This window comes from Aegilops tauschii, chromosome 6, assembly GCF_002575655.3.
Source record: "Aegilops tauschii subsp. strangulata cultivar AL8/78 chromosome 6, Aet v6.0, whole genome shotgun sequence".
NCBI lineage: Eukaryota > Viridiplantae > Streptophyta > Magnoliopsida > Poales > Poaceae > Aegilops > Aegilops tauschii.
In genome coordinates, this window is record NC_053040.3 from 318,196,970 (window position 1) to 318,206,327 (window position 9,358).

At 40.4% G+C, this 9,358-nt stretch overlaps 1 pseudogene; it reads left to right on the top strand.

The window, feature by feature from the left end:
* The first annotated feature begins 2,974 nt into the window (after positions 1 to 2,974).
* On the top strand, positions 2,975 to 4,249 carry LOC109770485 (receptor kinase-like protein Xa21; annotated as a pseudogene).
* The last annotated feature ends 5,109 nt before the right edge of the window (positions 4,250 to 9,358 follow it).

Genomic DNA, 9,358 nt, shown 5'->3' on the forward strand with positions numbered 1-9,358 from the left:
ATGTCCCCTATCCTGTTTAACATTGTGGTTGATATGTTAGCCATCTTGATAGGAAAGGCTAAGGAGAATGGTCAAGTGGGTAGCTTGGTACCTCATCTGGTTGATGGAGGTGTATCCATCCTTCAGTACGCTGATGATACAATCATCTTTATGGAGCATGACCTGGCCAAGGCGAGAAATATGAAGCTAGTGTTATGCCTTTTCGAACAATTGACCGGGTTAAAGATTAACTTTCATAAGAGCGAGCTGTTCTGCTTTGGTAGAGCCAAAGATGAACAGGAGGCTTATAGGCAATTGTTTGGGTGCGACTTGGGGGATTTACCTTTCTCTTACCTAGGTATTCCAATCCACCATCGAAAGCTGACCAATAGAGAATGGAAGTGCATCGAAGACCGGTTTGAGAAGAAACTGAGTTGCTGGAAGGGCAAGCTCATGTCATATGGAGGCCGATTAATTCTGATTAATTCGGTGCTCACGAGTATGCCTATGTTTCTCTTATCGTTCTTTCAAGTCCCAGTTGGTGTTAGGAAAAGACTGGACTTTTATCGATCATGTTTTTTTTGGCAGGGTGATGAGCTAAAAAGAAAGTACAGACTTGCAAAATGGGATATCATCTGTAGACCGAAAGATCAAGGGGGTCTTGGTATTGAGAATCTTGAAGTTAAGAACAAATGCCTTCTTAGCAAGTGGCTGTGGAAGCTTTCTTTTGAGACTGATGCTATGTGGGCCCAAATCCTTCGCAGCAAGTACCTATAGACAAAATCCTTGTCCCAGGTCACAGTAAGGCCAACTGACTCGCCTTTCTGGAGAGGCCTGATGAAAGTCAAACAATCTATGTTTAATAGGACAAAGGTTGTTATTGGCAACGGCGCTAGTACACGATTCTGGGAGGATACTTGGCTTGGCGAGACACCCTTGGCCATTCAATATCCGTCTTTATATCGCATTGTTCAACGACGTGAGGTATTCGTTGCTACGGTGTTTCAATCCATCCCCCTTAATATTCAATTCAGACGGTCGTTAGTGGGCAATCGTTGGGAAGATTGGCTCCGTCTAGTTCGGAGACTAATGGATGTCCATCTTTCTCAACAACCCGATGAATTACGCTGGAAACTGACTAGGTCTGGAGTATTCACGGTGAAATCAATGTATATTGATGTAATTAATTCGAGCTCCATTCCTACCTCCAAGCATGTTTGGGCTGTCAAAGTTCCTTTGAAAATAAAAGTGTTTATGTGGTTTGTCCATAAACAGGTTATTTTAACCAAGGATAACTTGATTAAGCGTAATTGGACAGGACCTACGAGGTGTAGCTTCTGTGATCGGGACGAGACGATCAAACATCTCTTTTTTGATTGCCCGTTTGCTAGAGTACTTTGGCGGACGGTCCACATTGCTTTTAATATTACTCCACCGAATTCTGTCACTACGTTATTTGGGACATGGCTCACTGGGATTGAGCCTGAATTAGCGAGACATATTCGTGTTGGAGTTTGCGATTTGTTGTGGACTATCTGGACTTGCAGAAATGATTTGGTCTTTAACAGAATATCACGTATTCACTTTTTGCAGGTTATTTTCCGAGCCACGGCCGTGATCCGTTCATGGTCGCTACTCACTCCGATGGAGGCCAGGGAGCATTTGGTTACTGGATCTATCCGCTGGGAGATGGTAGCTCGGGATATCTTCAACCGGTTTGGATGGCGGTCATCTAATAGGATAGGCAATTAGTTTACCTATCTATCTTTAGCCAGCCGGTTGTGGCGTCTTATCTTGGCTAGTCTGTGTGCCCAGCCTCTTTAGCTCTGTGTGAGCTGTCTTTTTATTTCTTTTCAGTCGGAGACTTTGGAACCTTGTTGGAACCTTTTATTTCGTTAATAAGATGGCTGTATGCATCATTCTGATGCAGAGGCCGGGGAGATCCCCCTTTTCGAAAAAAATCTAATATTGGCAACCTTCTACCTGATACTATCATTCAACTTACCTTGGCTACTAACCTGTTTCAAGGTAACATCCCAGCTTCCCTAGGCAATGCTCAAGGTTTAAAAGTGATATATTTATCAAACAACAGTTTCACGGGCACAATTCCTACTTCTTTTGGAAAGCTTTCAAATCTAACTAAGCTAAACCTTGAGAATAACCAGCTTGAAACAAGGGACAACCGAGACTGGGAGTTCGTAAATGCATTGAGAAATTGTCGATCTCTGAAGATACTATCACTCTCTTTGAATCAGCTGCAAGGATCTATTCCCCACTCCATTGGTAACCTATCCCTCAGCCTTGAGCAACTCTTGCTGCTTGGAAACAACTTATCAGGACAAGTACCCGAGAGCATCAGAAAACTTCATGCCCTAACTAAACTGTCCCTAGGTGAAAATAATTTAAGTGGTACAATTGAAGGATGGGTTGGTGACCTAAAAGGCCTTGTAGTATTATATCTCTAGTCAAACCACTTCACCGGCCCAATCCCATCCTCTATTGCCAATCTTACTAAATTGACTTATTTGTATATAGGTGAAAATGAGTTCGAGGGACACATACCAGTGAGCTTGGGAAACCTTCCACTCTTACAACTACACCTTGGCGATAACAATTTCCAAGGCTATATTACCACCAAACTTTGGAAACCTTCAAGAACTAACATTATTAAATCTTAGCCACAACAATTTCCAAGGTGACATACCTCAGATAGGTAACCTTATTAATCATGTCACTAGTTTGGATCTTTCATCAAATAAGCTTACAGGGAAAATTCCTGATTCTTTGGGCCAATGTTACGGTTTAGAGAGTTTGCAAATGGACCAAAACTTTCTTACAGGAAACATCCCATCAAATTTTGGCAACCTGACGTTGCTGAGTATGCTAAATCTTTCACACAACAACTTGTCAGGCACCATCCCATTAACTCTAAATAGACTAGAGGCTAACAGTCTTGATCTTTCATGTAATCATCTTGAAGGATAAATACCTAGAAATGGAATATTCGAAAATTCTACAGCTGTTTCACTTGTGGGTAATTGGAGGCTCTGTGGAGGTGCCATGGATCTTCATATGCCCATGTGTCCTGCTGTTTCTCGGAGGTCAAAGACACAGTACTATTTGGTCGGAGCATTGATTCCATTATTTGGCTTCGCGTCACTTGTAATGTTGACTTACATTATATTCTTCGGGAAGAAGACGTCAAGAAGAACATACTCAATTTTGCTTTCTTTTGGCAAGAAATTCCCTAGAGTTGCTTATAATGATCTAGTTCAAGCTACATGGAAGTTTTCAGAGTTAAACCTTGTCGGAAGAGGAAGCTATGATTCAGTGTATAGAGGAAAATTAACTCAAGCTAAAACACAAGTGGCTATTAAGGTTTTTGACCTTGATATGAAATGTGCAGACAAAAGTTTTGTAACAGAATGCGATGTTCTGAGTAGAATTCGGCACAGGAACCTTGTACCTATCCTAACTGCATGTTTGACAATAGACAATAGTGGTGACCCTTTCAAAGCTCTAGTTTATGAATTCATGCCTAACGGGAATTTGGACACATGGTTGCACAACACATATTCGGGTAGTTCTTCGAAAAGTTTGAGCTTAGCTCAAAGAGTAAACATAGGCATCGGTATAGCCGATGCACTAGCTTATTTACACAATGATTGTGAACGGCAGATTGTACATTGTGATTTGCAGCCAACAAATATCCTACTTGATGATGATATGAATGCTTATTTGGGAGACATCGGCATTGCAAGCCTCATTGGACATTCAAGCTCACACTCCTCAATCGGACTAAAGGGAACGATAGGTTACATAGCTCCGGGTATATTAATTTCCACCGTTCCATTTGTCATGGTCATTTGTTCTTTACGTTAACAACAAGCTTTGCAGTGTATTAATTAATATAATTTTATCTCTTCGCATAGTATGCTCAATGTGGCCAGGCATCAATCCGTGGGGATGTTTACAATTTTGGAATAGTACTCCTTGAGATGCTCATTGGCAAAAGACCGATAGACCCTATGTTTGAGAATGAACTCAACATGGTTAACTTTGTGGAGAGGAACTTTCCAGATAAGATAATACATATTATTGATGCACGCTTGCGTGGAGAATGCAAGGGCTATATCCAAGCGAACAATGGAACAGAAAATGTGGCATATGGATCCATGTTATCACTCATGCAAGTCGCTCTTTCCTGTACATGTCAGATCCCAAGGGAACGCATGAACATAAGAGAAGTAAACAATAAGTTGCATTCAATCAGAACATCATACATTAGAGCAACCAAGCGAGAGCAAGTCATGCTTCACTAGAGTGGTTTACAATGGGGCACGATCTCATGTTACAGCGGGTTGAGTTTATCCCTCAATTTGAGTATTGACAGTAGGCATATATAATGCAAAGTGAAATCAGCCATGAGTACACGGAGTAGCTTGCAGAATTTGGGGCTACTAATGTATGCTGCTAAGTGCTGACTCATAGGAGTAATAACATTTTTTATTTGACAGCCAGAGTACTAAGATTTTGGTTCGGCACGGGTTATATCTCCGCGTCTCAGATTACTTGGTGAAACACCACCTGTAACACACGTTGATTAACTCCGTACCATAACTGCAAGTTAATTAGCAAACGCTTTGTCCTGAATCCAAACTGCAAACTACTGGGCGTTCTCACTTGTATACTATTGTACCAGAAGGATAATTGGCGTGTTGCTGCAGGAAACTAAATGAAATACTGTTGACTAATAATGCTCTCAATATGAAAAGCAATTAAAAAAAACTAAAACTACAATTTCTAAACATCTTGCAGAGAGAGAGAGAGAGAGAGAGAGAGAGAGAGCAACTGAATGCACTGGACAATTGAATTTTTATGCCTCCAAGAACATATACCGTCAAAACTTGGTGTCTTGCGCATTTTACCAAACATTTTAAGATAAAGACCCTTGTCCTGTAACATATAATCCAAAATGATATGCCATAGAGGAAACAATTCATTGTAGGCCAATAAAATAGGTAACAAATGACACAATCTTTTGGGAGATGAGAGCCAGATCTACCCATGAAAATTATTAAGAATTATGAGGGAAACAAATCATATGAGTGAACAACCGATGAATGAAGAAAAGTACTCCAACTATGACCCCGTATTCTTTCACAAAAGTAAGAGAATATAGCAGTCATACATCTTTGAAAGGTAGCAGGTGCATTGCATAAACCAAAAGGCATATGTCTATAAGCAAAAGTACCGAAAGGGCAAGTAAAAGTGGTATTTTCTTGGTCCTCTTTTGACACAGGTATTTGAGAGAAATCAGAATAAGTATCTAGAAAGCAAAAAATGTGTATGTTTGGATAGTCTTTCTAGCATTTGATCAATAAAAGGTAGAGGTTAATGATCTTTTCTAGTAGCTTTGTTTAATTTGCGAAAATCAATTACCATTCTATAACCTATAACAATTCTTTGTGGAATCAATTCATTCTTATCATTAGGAACAACAGTAATACCTCCCTTCTTAGGGACACAATGAACATGACTTACCCATCTACTATCAGCAATAGGATAAATAATACCTGCCTCAAGAAGCTTTATTATTTCATTTCTTACCACTTCCTTCATCTTGGGATTTAACCGTCGTTGGTGATCAACAACTGGTTTAGCATCAGGCTCCATATTAATTTTGTGCTGACATAGAGTGGGACTAATGCCCTTAAGATCATCAAGAGTATATCCAATAGCGGCACGGTGCTTCTTCAGAGTTTTCAATAATTTCTTTTCTTCATGATCTGAAAGGTTAGAACTAATAATAACAGGATATATCTTCTTTTCATCAAGATAAGCATATTTCAAAGTGTCAGGTAATTGTTTAAGCTCAAACACGGGATCACCCTTGGGTGGAGGAGGATCTCCAATGATTTCAATAGGCAAATTGTGTTTCAAAACAGGCCCTTGATTAAAGAATATTTTATCTAATTCCTTTCTTTCATACATAAACATATCATTTTCATTGTCTAGCAAATATTGTTCTAAAGGATCAGTAGGAGGCACGACAATAGAAGCAAGACCAATAATTTCATCCTTACTAGGCAATTCTTTATCATGGGATTGTCTACGAAATTTAGAGAAATTAAAATTATGAGACATATCCCCAAAACTCAAAGTAACAATTTCCTTCTCATAGTCTATCTTAACATTAACAATATTCAAGAAAGGTTTACCAAATATAATGGGAAAAATCATCTTGTGGGGAACCAAGAACAAGAAAATTAGTAGGGTATTTTATTTTCCCACACAAGACTTCAACATCTCTAACAATCCCAATTGGTGATATAGTATCTCTATTGGCAAGCTTAATAGTAACATCAATATCTTCTATCTCAGCAGGTGCAATATCATTCATAATTTCTTGAAATAAGGTAAAATGAATTACACTCACACTAGCACCCACATCACATAAGCCATGATAACAATGATCTCCTATTTTAACAGAAACAACAGGCATGCCAACAACAGGTCTATGTTTATCTTTAATATCGGGTTTAGCAATTCTAGGAGCTTCATCACAGAAATAAATAACATGCCCATTGATGGCAGCTGGAACTACATCGGTATTTCCTCGGAGAGGGAGGGATGATGTAGCACAGCGACGGTAGGTATTTCCCTCAGTTATGAAACCAAGGTATCGAACCAGTAGGAGAACCAAGCAACACAACATAAACAACACCTGCACACAAACAACAACACCTCGCAACCCGACGAGTTAAAGGGGTTGTCAATCCCTCCCGGGGTACGACGCCTCAAGATAGGCAAACGGACGTGAGGTAAATTGTAGTAGATTGATAGATCGAACGCCAAATAAAAAAAATAAAGATAAAATGCAGCAAGGTATTTTTGTATTTTTTGATTTACTAGATCTGAATAAAAATGCAAAGGAAAAATAGATCGCAAGGCAAATATATGAGAAAGAAGACCCGGGGGCCGTAGATTTCACTAGTGGCTTCTCTCGAGAAAAATAGTAAATGGTGGGTGAACAAATTACTGTTGGGCAATTGATAGAACTTCAAATACCCATGACAATATCCAGGCAATGATCATTACATAGGCATCACGTCCAAGATTAGTAGACCGACTCATGCCTACATCTACTACTATTACTCCACACATCGACCGCTATCCAGCATGCATCTAGTGTATTAAGTTCATGGAAAAACGGAGTAATGCAATAAGAACGATGACATGATGTAGACAAGATCCGTTTATCTATATGGCGGTAGATATAGATCTCATCTTTTTATCCTTAGTAGCAACGATACATACATGTCGTTTCCCTTTCTGTCACTGGGATCGAGCACCGTAAGATCGAACCCACTACCGGGCACCTCTTCCCATTGCAAGATAAATAGATCAAGTTGGCCAAACAAAACCCAAATATCAGAGAAGAAATACGAGGCTATAAGAGATCATGCATATAAGAGATCAAAGAAACTCAAATAACTTTCATGGATATAAAAAGATATAACTGATCATAAACTCGAAGTTCATCAGATCCCAACAAACACACCGCAAAAGAGTTACATCATAGGGATCTCCAAGAGACCATTGTATTGAGAATTCAGCGAGAGAGAGAGAAAGCCATATAGCTACTAACTACGGACACGAAGGTCTACAAAGAACTACTCACGCATCATCGGAGAGGCACCAATGGAGGTGGTGAACCCCATCCGAGATGGTGTCTAGATTGGATCTGGTGGTTCTGGACTCTGCAGCGGCTGGATGAATATTTCGTCGACTCCCCTAGGGTTCTGGTATTTTTGGGGTATTTATAGAGCAAAGAGGCGGTCCGGGGGGCACCCGAGGTGGGCACAACCCACCAGGGCGCGCTTGGGCCTCCTGGCGTGCCCTGGTGGGTTGTGCCCCCCTCGGGGCACCCCCCAGGTGCAACCAAGGCCCATTGCCTTCCTTCTGGCCCATAAAAAATCATTGTGTAGTTTCGTGGCATTTGGACTCCGTTTGATATTGATTTCCTGCGATGTAAAAAACATGGAAAAAAACATCAACTGGTACTTGGCACTATGTCAATAGGTTAGTACCAAAAAATGATATAAAATGACTATATAATGATTATAAAACATCCAAGATTGATAATAAAATAGCAAGGAACAATCAAAAATTATAGATACGTTGGAGACGTATCAGCATCCCCAAGCTTAACTCCTACTCGTCCTCGAGTAGGTAAGTGATAAAAACATAATTTTTGATGTGGAGTGCTGTCTATCAAGTCATATCATATTCTTTTCTTTATAGCATGGACAATTGGACTTTTTATGTGATTCGAAGCAATAGTCTAGTTTTGACATAATAATTTAGATACTCAAGCATATCAACAAGCAACCATGTCTTTCAAAATATCAATGCTAAAACAAGTTATCCCTAGCCCATCATGCTCAAACATTGATCCATTCATGAAACACACGAATATTAACTACACCCAATACTTAAGCACGATCACATTGCCTCCTAGTTGGTGCTTTTTTATGAGAGAAGATGGAGACTCAAAGTAAAAATAAAAATTGCATAAAGTAAAAGAAGGGCCCTTCACAGAGGGAAGTAGGGATTTGTAGAGGTGCCAGAGCTCAAAGCGAAAAAATTAGAGATAAAAACATTTTGGGAGGTGTATCCATTGTTGGAGATATGCCCTAGAGGCAATCATGTATGATGATATTTCCTATGTGTTTATGAATAAAGATAGTCCTTGGACATTATCAATGATGTGTATCAGCAAGTACGTGACTTATTTGTGGGACTATGCATTGTATGATGACTGTCCTAAAAGGTCCCTAGTCAAAAGGGATGTGTGGACGCGCAACCATCTAGACTAGCATATGACACGGTCGATGGCTTGGTCTCACTAGCCATGGAGCATTGGATGCTAACCGGATAATAAAACTTGGAAGGATCTGGTCGGATTCGACGTAGTCGGATCCGAGTCGAGATAAGATCCGAGTCGGACAGACCCAACTATGAGACGCAGCGATATGTCATCTGTGAGTCTCTAGTACAACATACATTCTATGTCCTAAGACCTGAGCTGGCACATATACTCGGGATGGTGACAGACTTGCTTTGGGCTGACCAAACTCTACTTCGTGACTGGGTAGTTACAAAGGTAGGTTTCAGGCTTGCCAGACCCATGCTGCGAGACATGGTCGAGCAAGATGGGATTTGCCCCTCCGATCAGGAGAGATGTACTCCGGGCCCCTCGTGTGATCCGACCTGGATAAGCATGGCCATGCGACAAGGATTATGAGATAATCTGCATAGTGGTCGGTATCACTGGAACGAGAAAGGGGTCGGGCTAGCACAAGGATGACAATCT